Source organism: Chiloscyllium plagiosum, unplaced genomic scaffold, assembly GCF_037043375.1.
Source record: "Chiloscyllium plagiosum isolate Xiang-an unplaced genomic scaffold, Cpla_swu_hap1 HiC_scaffold_4, whole genome shotgun sequence".
Classification (NCBI taxonomy): Eukaryota; Metazoa; Chordata; class Chondrichthyes; order Orectolobiformes; family Hemiscylliidae; genus Chiloscyllium; species Chiloscyllium plagiosum.
Window position 1 is genome coordinate 86867926 of NW_028270142.1, and position 14724 is coordinate 86882649.

General features: G+C 41.4%; 1 protein-coding gene across 7 annotated transcripts in view; it reads left to right on the top strand.

Annotated features, from left to right (window-relative positions):
• Positions 1-14724, top strand: part of garem1 (GRB2 associated regulator of MAPK1 subtype 1) — a 136118-nt gene that overhangs the window by 86623 nt on the left and 34771 nt on the right. The window lies entirely within an intron of this gene.

Below are 14724 nucleotides of genomic sequence, written 5' to 3' on the forward strand. Positions count from 1 at the left end.
GACCACACTCGAATGTTTAAGGCAAGCCATTCTGCAAATTGTAGTGCCACAACTACTGTGTGAGGACCTGAAACTGAAATCTTCCAATGATATTTTGCAAAATGCTGAAAAAAATCTTGATTTCTGAAAAAGTTTACACGTTAGCATCTTGACACATTGAAGGCTGTCTACTAATTCAGTAAGCAAGGACTTGTTGGTTATAGACTCGAAGTAGCTTCTGTACTGAATTTTGTATTGTTTCATCAACTAGAATTTAAAACAGAGGTTGCTGTCTTTGGATACAAAATGTGAAACTATTTTCAATGTAGAAATATTTTTATATTAAAATATTTTGGTGTGTATATGGTACAACATTGTTTAAAATGTTTAACATAGATTTATGAAGGATACTTGGTTAATCTAGTTGATTTTTTAATAGTCTGCACTTGTTGGAAATCAGTGTGACTAGATATTATGAAACTTTGCGAAAGATTCCCAGAAAAAGAAAACTGAACAAAATTGGAAGCAATTTGCGACAGGTCAGTAATTGGGAGCTCAAAGTTAAGAGTTGGAATAAATGAAATGTTCTCTGATTAAAGGGATGTCGCAAACTCTATGTCTTGGAATCTACTCTGAACTGACAGCTTTTCCCCAGAGATGTTAATGAAGGAATAAGTTATGTATCAAGTTTGGATGTGACACTCATTTAGTTAGTAGAGAAATTGTATATTTGCAAACAGTTGAACATACAAAACAATGAAGAATAAAGGTGAATAAAGAGGTACAGAACAACCATATATTCTTTCATTAACACAGAGTCATAGAAATGTGTAGCACAGAACAGACTCTTTGGTCCAATTTGTCCATGCCGACCAGATATCCTAATCTAATCTAGTCCCATTTGCCAGCACTTAGCCCATATCCCTCTAAACCCGTCCTATTCATATACCCATCCAGATGCCAATTAAATGTTGTAATTGTACCAGGGTCCACCACTTCCTCTGGCAGCTCATTCCCTACACTCACCACATCTGCATGAAATAGTTGCCCCTTAGGTCCCTTTTAAATTTTTCTCCCCTTACCCTAAGCTGATGCCCTCTAGTTTTGGGCTCACCCACCCCCGGGGAAAGATCTTGTCTATTTACCCTAACCATGTCCCTCATGATTTTGTACACCTCTATAAATGTCTCTGTTGAAAACATGTCAGTACAATCTAGATTCTCAAGAACATTTCCTTTATTCCAGCAGAATGATAGAGTACACTTCAGGAAATGAATAGAATAACGTATTTCTATATTCCCACAAAGACCACCCTGAACAATACAGTACACCCCTCAATACTGCACCATTTTCCAAGTGGAATATCTATTTAGGTGGTCAATAGTAAGGATGATGTGTTTCAGGTATGCAGAGCATTGGTAAGCCCACATCTTAAGTATTATGTGCAGTTTTGATCATCTTACTAAAGGAAGGATATTCATGTGTTTGAGACACTTCAGTGGGGGTTTCCTGGAACGATTAGGTTATACTATGAGAAAAGATTAGACTTGTTTTGACTGGAGTTGCAAACAGCAAGGAGTGATTTGATTGAAGGTTAAGATCCTGAATATTCTTGCAAGGTGGGTATGGAAGAGATGTTTACTCAATTAAGTCTAGAACTTTGGACGAAATTGGGGGTTGCCCTTTTAGGACAAATGATAAATACTTTTCTGAGGATTGTGCATTCTGAACACTGCCTCATAAGGCTGTGGAGACAGACTTACTGAAATTTGTAAGGTAGTGGTAGACAGATTCATGTTGGGCAAGGGAATCATAGGTTTAGGAATAAAATGTGAATGTAGAATTCAGAACACAATCTAATCAGTCATGTTGAATGACCGAGCAGGTTTGAAGGGACTATGTCTGTTCATAATTTGTATATTTATATGTGAATTGCGTTTCTTCAACGCAAATTGGCTTTAACACGATTGACGAATTTAGACCATTATTTGGAGAAGGCGAACTTTCCTTGTCTGTATTGTCTGTAACACAATTCCAGTCCCATTAGTTTAAGTGGCGCAGCTATTGCACAATTTTCTTGTAGTGCAAGATCGCACGAGAACCGAACTATCGTGTTATGTCGGAACCGACTGTACATTTTGATTCCGGTGAGAGCACCACCAACAAGCTAGTGCTGGGATGGTAACAGCAAGGCAGTATTTGCAGTGCGTCTATTCTTCAGTTTCAGTTACACTGGAAATGATTGGCATTGCAGCAAGTACAGTCATTTCAGATGTTCAAAATTAGCACCTGAACTTTTGTTTTTGAATTAAATGCTGCCTCTTGCAATGCCAATTCACAACAAAACATGGTTGACAATTGCTTTGATGTAGGTGACAGATGCAATGTTGTAAGTTTCATTTCAACCAAAAACACAAATATGCCAGTTGGTTGATACAATAATGCCTTCTTGAATAGAGTAAGATCAGACAATTGCTGAGAGTGAAGAAAAATAAACGAGTGATTTAGCATTAACCTGCGTTCAAAGTTACAGTTATGATGCAAGTTTTTGCCATTTAGACTGTTAATTCTCATTCCATGAAAATAATTTAAGTATCTGCAGGGAGCTCTGTGTGTGGTTGTGAATCCTATCAGACCATATGGATCGATTGGAGCAGCAAATAGAGGGGTGGGGGGGCGGGCAAGAAAGGAGGGCGAATGGCATTTTTGGTTAGGAATAAATGTTACTTAATGAGGGTATCCCTGGGAATATGTCCAGGGAAGTTACTTGGATGGAACTGAGAAATAAGAAAGGCATTATCACCTTAATGCAATTGTACTATAGACCCCCAGTAGTTAGTGAGAAATTGAAAAACAAATTTGTAAGGAGATCTCAGTTAACTGTAAAAATAATAAGATGGTAGACACAGCCTGGGATTGCTATAGTGCTTTGGGCTTGAATGGAGAGGAATTTGTTAACTGTGTACAAGAAAACTTTCTGATTCAGTGTTGGATGTACCAACTAGAGAAATGCAAAACTTAATCTACTCTTGGGAAATAAGGCAGGGTAGGTGCCTGAGGCATCAGTGGGGAAGCACTTTGGGGCTAGTGACCATAATTCTATTAGTTTTAAAATAGTGATAGGAAAGGATAGACCAGATCGAAAAGTAAAAGTTATAAAGTAGAAGAAGGCTAATTTTTACATTATTAGGCAAGAACTTCCAAAAGTTGATTGGGGGCAGATGTTCGCAGCTAAAGGGACGGCTGGAAAATGGGAAGCCTTCAGAAATGAATTAATGAGAGTTGAGAGACAATATGTTCCTGTTAGGGTGAAGGGCAAGGCTGGTAGTTGTAGGGAATGCTGGATGACTAGAGAAATTGAGGGTTTGGTTAAGAAAAAGGAGTAACACATGCCAGGTACAGGCAGTTGAGATAAATGAATCCCCAGAAGAGTATAAAGGCAGTAGGAGTATACTTAAGAGGGAAATCAGGAGGGAAAAAAGGGGACATAGCTTTGGCAAATAGGGTTAAGGAGAATCCAAAGGGATTCTACAAGTACAGTAAGGACAGAAGAGTAACAAGGGAGAGAATGGGCCCTTTGAAGATCAGCAAGGCCTCGCATGTGTGGAACGGCAGGAGATGAGGGAGATACTGAACGAATATTTTGCATCAGTGTTTACTATGGAGAAGGACATGGAAGATAGAGAATGTGCGGAAAATAAATGGTGTCATCTTGAAAAATGCTCATATAACAGAGGAGGTGGTGCTGGATGTTTTAGAACATATAATTAAGACCATAAGACATAGGTGCAGAAAGTAGGCCATTCTGCTCCTCAAGTCATTCCATCATGGCTGATAAGTTTTTCAACTCCGTCCTCCTGCTTTCTCCCAATTGAATGAAGAATCCAGAGGCCTCAACTGATTAGAGACAAGAATTTAAATCCTGTCCTGGAAGTTTGTGTTTGAATTCACCTCACTGAATTAATCTGAAATAAAAAGGTAATCTGCGTGAAAGGTGAATTTGAAGCGCTCACATTTGTTTTAAAAATACAACTATGAAGGGTCATTGGACCCAGAACTTTAACTCTGCTTTCTCACCACAGATGCTGTGTTTTTCCAGGAATTTTCCATTCATGTCATTTTAAGGAAGGAAATTAACCATTTCAGCCTGATCATGCCTAAGTGAGACTCCAGTTCCCCAGCAATGCAATTCCATTATTGAGATGGTCAGACTTGGTCTTCCTTGTTTGTGTATGACATATAGATTAAGTGCAGGAGTAGGCCATTCAGCCCCTTAAACTGGCTTCACTGTTCAATATGATGATATGCTCACTCTGCACTTTCAACTGCACTGTTGAATTGTTGGGAATGGTTTATTTAGCACAGTAAAAGAGTTTAAATACAAACACTTACAGGCCTATACAATATACTACCCATCACGGTGCATGCCATTCAGTCTTGGCCGTGAGGGTTTTGGGGTCATCTGACTTCTTAATTCTGGGTTAGCCTCACTAGTGTTTGTCCTAAATGCCCACGCCTGATTGACTTGTTTCCAAGACATGCTTCTCTTTGTGTTGTTCATTGCTGCTCCGACTGATTTGTAATCTGTTGCCATTGGCACTGTACTGGTCTTGCTATCTGCACAACTAGACACTCCATTATTACTGTTGGAACATTTCTTTTGTTCCACAGGGCTTGTACTATCTTATTTCAGATTCCACTATCTTGTGCTTACAGCTGTCCATTATTGCTTAGCACATGTGAATGGCTTAACAATATTAACCCATTAGTTCATTGTTTAGTTCTTATGTCCACAGCTCTCCCACTCCACTCTGATCTAAGTGAACATCAGTTCCACTGGATAACCCTATTGCAACTTATTGGGTGTCCCCTATACATCACTTTATGCATATATGCCAAGAGTAAACAATTAAAGAACAATTTTGATTCTCAATAGTGTACATTCACATCATCTAATACAGGAGTCCAGAACTAGAACATAGAATATTACAGCGCAATACAGGCCCTTCAGCCCTTGACATTGCACCGACCTGTGGAACAAACCTGAAGCTCATCTGACCTACACTATTCCATTCTCGTCCATATGCCTATCCAATGATCGTTTAAATGCCCTTAAAGTTGGTAAATCTACTACTGTTGTAGACAGTGCATTCGACGCCCCTACTACTGAGTAAAGAAACTACATCTGACTCCTAACCATCACCCCTCAATTTAAAGCTATGTCCCCTCGTACTAGCCATCGCCATCCAAGGAAAAAGGCTCTCACTGTCCAACCTATCTAACCCTCTGCTTATCTTAAATATCTCAATTAAGTTGCCTCTCAACCGTCTTCTCTCTAACAAAAACAGTCTCAAGTCCCTCTGCCTATCCTTGCAAGACTTTCCCTCCATACCAGGCAACATCCTAGTAAATCTCCTCTGACCCCTTTCCAATGCTTCTACATCCTTCCTATAATGTGGTGACCAGAAATGTACGCAGTACTCCAAATGTGGTCGCACCAGAGTTTTGTACAGCTACAGCATGATCTCATGGTTCCGAAACTCAATCCCTCTTCCAATAGAAGCTAACACCGTTTACCTTCTTAACAACCCTATCAACTTGAGTGGCAACTTTCAAGAATCTATGTACCCGGACACACAGATCTCTCTGCTCATCTTGACTGCCAAGAATCTTACCATTAGCCCAGTACTCTTTATTCCTGTTACTCCTTCCAAAGTGAATCACCTCACACTTGTCCGCATTAAACTCCCACTTGCCACCTCTCAGCCCAGTTCTGCAGCTTATCTATGTCCCTCTGTAATCTACTGACCTTTGTGTCATCCGCAAATTTATTAACCCATTCTTCTATGCCCAATCCAGGTCATTTATATAAATGACAAACAACAGTGGACCCAAAACAGATCCTTATGGTATACCACTAGTAACTGAACTCCAGGATGAATATTTCCCATCAATCATCACCCTCTGTCTTCTTTCAGCTAGCCAATTTCTGATCCAAACCACTAAATCACCCTCAATCCCATGCCTCCGTATTTTGTGTAATAGCCTAATGTGGGGAACCTTATTAGATGCCTTATTGAAATTCATATACACCATATCAACTGCTTTACCCTCATCCACCTGTTTGGTCACCTTCTCAAAGAACTCAATAAGGTTTGTGAGGCACGACCTACCCTTCACAAAACCGTGTTGATTATCCCTAATCAACTTCATTCTCCCTAGATGATTATGGATCCTTTCTCTCATAACCCCTTCCAATACTTCACCTCTAACCGAAGTAAGGCTCACAGGTCTATAATCTCCAGGGTTTTCTCTACTCTCCTTGAACAAGGGGACAACATTTGCTATCCTCCAGTCTTCAGGCACTCATCCTGTAGACAATGATGACATAAAGATCAAAGCCAAAGGCTTAGCAGCTCCTCCCTGGTTTCCTATGATAAATTCTATCTGGCCCAGGGGACTGAATCTATTTTTATGCTTTCCAGAATTGCTAACATCTCCTCCTTATGTACCTCAATCCCATCTCGTCTAGTAGCCTGTATCTCAGTATTCTCCTCATCCACATTGTCTTTTCCCAGAGTGAATACTGACGAAAAGTATTCACTTAGCGCTTCCCCTCTCTCCTCTGAATCCATGCATAACTTCCCACTACCATGCTTGATTGACCTTAATCTTAATCTCCTCATTCTTTTATTCCCGATCTAGCTATAGAAAGCCTTAGGGTTTTCCTTGTTCTTATCCACCAAGGGCTTCTCCTGTCCCCTCCTGGATCTTAGCTCACTCTTTAGGTCTTTCCTGGCTAACCTGTAACTCAAGTGCCCTAACTGAGCCATCACATCTCATCCTAACATAAGTCGTCGTCTTCCTCTTGAAGAGAGATTCAGCTTCTTTAGTAAACACGGCTTCTGCGCTTGACAGTTTTCTCCCTGCCTGACCGGTACGTACTTATCAAGGACCCGCAATAGCTGTTCCTTGTATAAGCTCCACACTTCAATTGTGCCCAAGTGCTGCAGCTTCCTGCCCCATCCTATGCATCTTAAATTTTGCCTAATTGCATCGTAATTGCCTTTCCCCCAGCTATAACACTTGATCTGCAGTATATTTCTATCCCGTTCCATTACTAAAGTAAACATAATCGAATTGTGGTCACAATCACCAAAGTGCTCACCTACCTCCAAATCTAACACCTGGCTGGGTTCATTACCCAGTACCAAATCTAATGTGGCCTCGCCCCTTGTTGGCCTGTCTACATACTGTGTCAGAAAACCCTCCTGCACACATTGGACAAAAACTGACCCATTGGGGGCAGCACGGTGGCTCCGTGGTTAGCACTGCTGCCTCACAGCACCATGGTCCCAGGTTCGATTCCCACCTCGGGCGACCGTCTGTGTGGAGTTTGCACATTCTTCCCTTGTCTGCGTGGGTTTCCTCCGGGTGCTCCGGTTTCCTCCCACAGTCCAAAGATGTGCAGGTTAGGTGAATTGGCCATGGTAAATTGCCCACAGTGTTAGGTGCATTAGTCTGAGGGAAATTGGTGTGGGTGGTTTACTCTTTGGAGGGTTGGTATGGACTGGTTGGGCCGAAGGACCTGTTTCCACACTATAGGGAATTTAATCTCTAAAGTACTTGAACTATAATATTCCCAGTCAATATTTGGAAAGTTAAAGTCCCCCATAACAACTACTCTGTTATTCTCACTCCTATTGAGGATCATCTTTGCTCTCCTACTCTCTACATCTCTGGAACTATTTGGAGGCCTATAGAAACTCCCAACAGAGTAACCTCTCCTTTCCTATTTCTAATCTCAGCCCATACTACTTCAGTAGAGGAGCCCCCAAACGTCCTTTCTGCAACTGTAATACTGTCCTTGACTAATAGTGCCAAACCACCCCCCTTTTACTATTTTCTCTGTTTTTACTGAAACATCTACATCTCTGAACCTGCAACAACCATTCCTGTCTCTGTTCTACCCATGTGTCTGCAATGCCCACAACCTCGAAGTCCCAGGTACCAACCCATGCTGCAAGTTCACCCACACTTATTCTGGATGCTCCTGGCATTGAAGTAGACACACTTCAAACCAACCTCTTGCCTGCTGGTACCTTATTACCATCTTGAAATCTTAGTTCTAACTTCACTATTGTCATCCTCCATATACTCGAACTACAATTTTGGTTCCCATGTCCCTGCTGAATTAGTTTAAGTATCCGAAGAGCATTATCAAATTTGTTTTTAGAGGTCTCACCTTCCCCAAAAAAAGCCCAATTATCCAGGAATCCAAAACCCTCCCCCCTGCTCTATCCCTGTAGTCACGTGCTTAATTCCCCTCTCTCCCTATGCCTCGCTTTATTAGCACGTGACATAGGCAACAAACCAGAGGTAACAGCTGTGTTTGTTCTAGCTCTAAGCTTCCACCCTAGCTCCCTGAATTTCTGCTTTAAATCCCATCCCTCTTCCTACCTACGTCGTTGGTGCCTATGTGGATCACGACTTGGGGCTGCTCCCCCTCAAGGATCCCGAAAACATGATCAGTGACATCACGAACCCTGGCACCTGAGAGGTAACACACCAACCGTGAGTCTCTTGTTCCCACCGAACCTCCTAACTGTCCCCTAACTATGGAGTCCGCAATGACTAATGCTCTGCTCCTCTTCCTCCTTCCCTTCTGAGCAACTAGAGGGCATAGGTTTCGGGTGAGAGGGGAAAGATTTGAAAAGGACGTAAGGGGCAACGTTTTTGCGCAAAGGGTTGTGCGTGCATGGAATGAGCTGCCAGAGGAAGTGGTGGAGGCTGGTACAATTACAACATTTAAAAGGCGTCTGGATGAGTACATGAAAAGGAAGGGTTTAGAGGGATATGGCCATGTGCTGGCAAATGGGAATAGATTAATTTAGGATATCTGGCTGGCATGGATAAGTTGGACCAAAAGGTCTGTTTCAATGCTGTACATCTCTATGACTCTTCTGACAGTTGTTACGACACTGGGTAAACCCCTCTGACATCTGTCTTATACCTATCTTCCCTCACTCTAAAGTTGTGTCCCCTCGTGTTTGCGGGTGGCACGGTGGCACAGTGGTTAGCACTGCAGCCTCACAGCACCCGAGACCCGGGTTCAATTCCCACCTCAGGCAACTGTCTGTGTGGAGTTTGCACATTCTCCCCATGTCTGCGTGGGTTTCCTCTGGGTGCTCCAGTTTCCTCCCACAGTCCAAACGTGCAGGTTAGGTGAATTGGCCATGCTAAATTCAGTGTTCGCTGAAGGGGTAAATGTAGGGAATGGGTCTAGGTGGGTTGCTCTTCGGAGGGTCGGTGTGGACTTGTTGGGCCTGTTTCCACACTAAGTAATCTAATATCAGATCTATTCTGTCTGCCCTTTAGCCAATTTCTTATTCAGATCAATAATTTGACTTCACATCAAGGTCTCCTATGTACCAAAAGCCATCCAGAAGTGCGTTCAAATAACATTCATAGATATTCATCTGAGCGCTCTCTTAATCACCTCTTTAGAATGTAAAACTGGTATAAGTATATAAAATCAGGCAAGAATCACTGTTTAAAAATCTATGTTGCTTCTCTGATTAGCTGAAAATTATCAAAGTTTTCAGTTACACTATCCTTAATTATAGACTCCAGTGATTTCCTGATAAAATGTCTAGCCAACTAGCGCCTCCCCTTCCTGGCACAGAAAAGCATGCTTAATTTAACAATCGAAAAAAAGGATTCCTGAATTAAGAAAACATTGGAAGATAGTAGAAAGGCCCAGTATTCCCAAACAGTGGGCTGAAGCTAAGCTCCGAGCCAGAAATGACTACCGTGGAGCTCCATTTGAGCTGAAAACTCTGTTGCCCCTTTAAATAGTTTTCTTTTAAAAATAAGGCATGTTCAACAAGCCAAGCATTGACGCCTGAAAGCAAAGTTGAAAAATCCTGTGGAGATCAAAATAGCTGCTCTTTTAACTCCTAACACCGCAATGAAACATCACCTACCCCCAAACATATCTATTCACCCAATCTATCTGGAATGCATTCAGTAAGGTCGTGTAGAATGTTTGTACCAACTTCCTTGAAACCCAGGGATAGAAACTAAGAACTGTCACTCTAACACCATTATTGTCTTTATTACTGTAACTTTTCTTATATTAATTTCCACATATCCATGGAATGTCTTACATGTCCATTTCTTCCTCAACTATGACTTTTGCTGCAAAGTACGTCTGTCATTATTTTAAATGACAATCAACTTTGTCTTTTTGAAGACTAAGCAATTCTCTTGCCCATTCTCTTTATCCTAAGGTAATTGTAAGCATTTTGTGTTGGTTTTGATACCTGTTGCAAATTTATTTTCATGTTCTGTTTTTGTAGTGCTTAGCTGTTTTGTCACCTTTGCTGTTCTGTATTATTGGACAGGATCTATATTTTTGTGCTTTTAATTTTATACTGCCAATTACCACTTCATTCAGACAAATTTGTTTCATTGTGAAATGCAAATCATGTTTGACTAATTTGCTGGAGTTATTTGATACAGTAACTGAACATGGCGATAAGGGTTTTAAGGTTAATGTACAGTGTGGATTATCTTATAAAAGATCATATATATGTGGCACTTTATCACTTAACAAAACTGAAGCCCACAGAATCAAGAGGAGATTTGCATCCATCTTTCCCTAGTGCGGGATGTCGCAAAGTACTTTACAACCAATGAAATAAATTTTAATGTTGGAGGACAGCAGTTAAATTTGTACAGCAAATTCCCACAAACAACCACCTGATTCTGATCAATAACGCCCCAAAAAATGTAGGGTTATGCAGCATAGTGGACAAGGCCAACCACTCCGTGTACAAGCTGACGATGGACATAAGAAAAATGGACTAGTATCATGTGAACTAAATAAAGTCTTATGGAAAAAAAGTCATAACCAGCACCATACAATGTTGGATGCCTTGGGAGAAACAGATCCAGAACTACCTGGAGATGTTCCTGCTTAAGAGGCGATGGGCAGTTGGCTAAAGTGAAGCACAATATTAAGCTTTTGGGATCCTCAGTTCTCAATAAATGAGCTGGAAGGATCAGGGAAGGATCTTCAGAGATCCTTTTTAGAAGACCTGAAGGAATGTTCTTCTTTGGATTGAAAGATAGGAGGTAGAGGAACCAAAACAATAAAGAACACCAAATGAACTCCAATTGGAAATGAATGAGAAGATCAGATGGGCCAATGAGGCAAGCATGGCAGATGGGAGTTTAATTTAGATAGATGTGAGGTGCTGCATTTTGGAAAGGCAAATCAGAGCAAGACATTTAATGGTAATGTCCTGGGAGAGTGTTGCTGAACAAAGAGACCTTGGAATACAGGCTCATAGTTCCTTGAAAGTGGAATTGCAGGTAGATATGATAGTGAAGGTGACATTTGGTATGCTTGCCTTTATTGGTCAGTGCATTGAGTTTAGGAGTTGAGAGGTCATGTTGCGGCTGTACAGGACATTGGTTAGGCCACTGTTGGAATATTGCGTGCAATTCTGGTCTCCTTGCTGTAGGAAGGATGTTGTGAAACTTGAAAAGTTCAGAAAAGATTTACAAGGATGTTGCCAGGGTTGGAGGGTTTGAGCCATAGGGAGAGGCTGAATACACAGGGGCTATTTTCCGCTGGAGTGTTGGAAGCTGAGGTACGACCTTATAGAGGTTCATGAAATCATAAGGGGCATGGATAGGGTAAACAAAGTCTTTTCCCCAGAGTGGGGCAGTCTAAAACGAGCGAGCATCGTGAGAGGGGAAACATTTAAAAGGGACCTGGGGCAACTTTTTCATGCAGAGGGTGGGGAGTGTATGGAATGAGCTGACCGAGGAAGTGGAGGAGGCTGATACAATTGCAACGTTTAAAAGGCATCTGAATGGGTTTATGAATAGGAAGGGTTTGGAGGGATATGTACCAAATGTAACTAGATTTATTTAGGATGTCTGGTTGTCATGGATGAGCTGGGGCAAAGCGTCTGTTTCCATACTATATATCTAGTACTCTAAAAGGCTGGTCTGTCATGGGACAGGATAGAGTATCAACTGGTCTGCTTAGATAACAATTTGTTCAATCTGATGTGGTCAGAACAATAACTACAATATTCAAAGCTGTAAATTAGAGTAGTTGCTACCTTGATTTTTTTTTGGCATATAATTGGGAGACATGGGGAACAAAAGCTTGCTGTGGATCATGGTACGAGCTGGACTTAGCCTTGTGACAATGCTGTGATTTTAAGAGATTATTTTGTCCTTTTGTTTTAGAAGAGAGGTCAATTGAGAGATGGCGACTTGTATGTAAGAAAGTAAACAACTTGTGAAGCCTTGGGATTTTTAAAAATTTAGAACAATACAGGTAGTCAGGCTGGGTGCAGCCAGCTCTCACCGACCAGGCTTTCTAGATTTATTTATAGTTTTTTAGATATAGCTTTAAGCAGTTGCTGTTGTGAGCTTGGAGTAGTAGAAGCTATTTTTTCCCCCTCATTTACAATTAGAAGCTGGGATTTCTCATTGCTGGGTTACCCATGAGACAAATCCATTTTTCTGAATTTTCCTTTTATCAAGGCGTGTGTATATCAGGTGCTACCATATTGGACCAGTTAATTAGTAATAGTTACTGTCTCTATTATTGTGTTATATTATCCAACAGGGTTAAGTTATTCTAAGCTTTTCGTACTTGACTGTATTTTAACTATAGTGTTTAAATAATTTGTTTAAAGTCGAGCAGTTTGGCCAGTCGCATGGTGTCTGGAACAAGGCACTTCACATTTACCTTGCAAAATAAGAAAAGTTAGGGTCTAGGCTATCTTAAAATATTTTGAGGGGTTCTGGAATGGTCCATACTGCCTCTCTACAACAGGAATGGGAACCATGTGCATTACCCAGAGGAATCATGGCAGCCGCTTGGACAAAACTTCTGGCAGCAGCATCACAAAATATTGGACCAAACAAAATTGTGGTAGAGGGAATGAAGGGAGATGAGGTGTGTGAATCAAGTCCAGAGACAAGTAGGTTATTGACAAAGGAAAATTGTGGTTTTAAACAATTCAGTTGCTTAAAGTGTTACTAACAGTAAACAATCTATTTCTGATACTGGAATTCGCAGGATGGAACTATTGGTGTTTTGTAAAGGTGTGTGATGTGGACTCAGCGATTCATTATTAACCACATAAATGATGGAAATCTATTTATGTAATTATGTCAATGACACAATAATAGGCAGCATACAATTTTCAAATTGCAAAAAGATACATTGGTCAAAACTTTGGCAAATGGATACCAACGTAGGAAGGTTTCAAAGCAGTTCGTTTTAAATGGCAGAAAGCTAGAGATAATAAAGATCCAAAAAAACTTGGGTTCAACATTCATTGTTTATCAATGTGTTGTAAACAAGCATCAGTCAAAAAGATTAATGGAATCATGGTGTTGTGTGCAGAGGACTAGGATTGAGAAGTTACACCACAAGTGTGCAGTCACCTTGTTGGGTGTTTACTATAGGCCCCCCAATAGCAGCAGAGATGTGGAGAAACAGATTGGGAAACAGATTTTGGAAAAGTGCAGAAGCCACAGGGTCGTAGTCATGGGCGACTTCAACTTCCCAAATATTGATTGGAAGCTCTTTAGATCAAGTAGATTGGATGGGGCGGTGTTTGTGCAGTGTGTCCAGGAAGCTTTTCTAACGCAGTATGTAGATTGTCCAACCAGAGGGGAGGCCATATTGGATTTGGTACTCGGTAATGAACCGGGACAAGTGGTGGGCTTGTTAGTGGGTGAACATTTTGGTGATGGTGACCACAATTCTGTGACTTTCACCTTGGTTATGGAGAGAGATAGGTGCGCACAACAAGGTAGATTTTATAATTGGGGGAAGGGAAATTACCTTGCTGTAAGGCAGGATTTGAGGAGCATACGTTGGGAGCATAGGTTGTCAGGGAAGGATGTGGTGGAAATGTGGAACTTTTTCAAAGAGCAGATACGACGTGTCCATGATATGTATGTACCTATCAGGCAGGAAAGAAATGGTCGTGTGAGGGAGCCTTGGTTGACGAGAGAGGTTGAATGTCTGGTAAAGAGGAAGAAGGAGGCTTACATAAGGTTGAGGAAACAGGATTCAGACAGAGCAGTGGAGGGATACAGGATAGCCAGAAGGGACCTGAAGAAAGGGATTAGGAGAGCTAAGAGAGGGCATGAAAAATCGTTGGCGGATAGGATCAAGGATAACCCCAAGGCATTTTATGCGTATGTGAGAAACCTGAGAATGACGAGAACGAGGGTAGGTCCGATCAAGGACAGTAGTGGGAGACTGTGTATTGAGTCGGAAGAGATAGGAGAGGTCTTGAACAAGTACTTCTCTTCAGTATTTACGAACGAGAGGGACCGTATTGTAGAAGAGGAGAGTGTGAAATGGACTGGTAAGCTAGAAGAGATACCTGTTAGGAAGGAAGATGTGTTGGACATTTTGAACAACTTGAGGATAGACAAGTCCCCCGGGCCTGACGGGATATATCCTAGGATTATGTGGGAAGCAAGAGAGGAAATTGCAGTACCGTTGGCAATGATCTTCTCGTCTTCACTGGCAACGGGGGTGGAACCAGGGGACTGGAGAGTAGCGAATGTTGTGCCCCTGTTCAAAAAAGGGAATAGGGATAACCCCGGGAATTACAGTCCTGTTAGTCTTACTTCTGTGGTAGGCAAAGTAATGGAAAGGGTACTGAGGGATAGGATTTATGAGTATCTGGA